Here is an 838-nt window from a genome sequence, read left to right on the forward strand (position 1 = left end):
CAAGAGATCTAACCAAAGTCATCCTCAGAGCTCACACTCCCTCTTCACCCATCGCCTCATCTAAACCTAGAGCCGCGTCACCTCTGAGTACCGGATCCTTCCCCCTGGACCATCTAAACACGTCGGAAGGAAGCACGCGGATTTCAGGTCAGCAAGGATGAGATCGAAATCTGCATCCACGACTGCCAAATCTCCCTTGCAGCCGGACAGTCGGGCCTCTTCGGCCTCTAAGGTCGGATTCACTTTGGAACGATTGAACCACGGCCATCCCGCCCTCGATCGTCGTCAAGGCTAAATCCCTGTTCCGAATGCATTCGAGAGAGCCCAGAAAGGCAGAGCCGGAGCTCGAGCCGGAGCTTGGTTGCTACGTAGCCCAGAACGAAGAGCGTCCTTGACCTCTCGAATCCCGCGGCTCACTAATCCTTTATCGCCCTCGATCTGACGCTGAAGACGATGCACCTCCGAAGATTTGGCCTTCCTGGCTTTCTTCTCCTTAAGCAATGAACTCCTCGTCTTCCCGAGGTCGCTCTCGAGATCCCCTATCGCGACCTCAAGTTTAGACTCTTTCACGGAGTGAGAATCCTTGACAGCCGTCAGCATGGCCTCGGTTTCAGACCATCTACCCTGAAGTTCCAACAACTCCCTGGCAAAACGACTGATCTCAGAACTGCACTCGCTGATCATCCCGTCGATCATCGACATGAACTGCGAAACGAGAAGAAAGTTAGGGATTCTTTGTCTTTTAGAAAAATATATAACAATCAAGAAAGTGAGTGAGCGACAAACCTTTTCGCGAAGATTCCCCATCACCGCCCTTGGTAAACTTCCTCTTCCGGCC

The sequence above is a fragment of the Brassica oleracea genome, chromosome C8, assembly GCF_000695525.1.
Source record: "Brassica oleracea var. oleracea cultivar TO1000 chromosome C8, BOL, whole genome shotgun sequence".
Classification (NCBI taxonomy): domain Eukaryota; kingdom Viridiplantae; phylum Streptophyta; class Magnoliopsida; order Brassicales; family Brassicaceae; genus Brassica; species Brassica oleracea.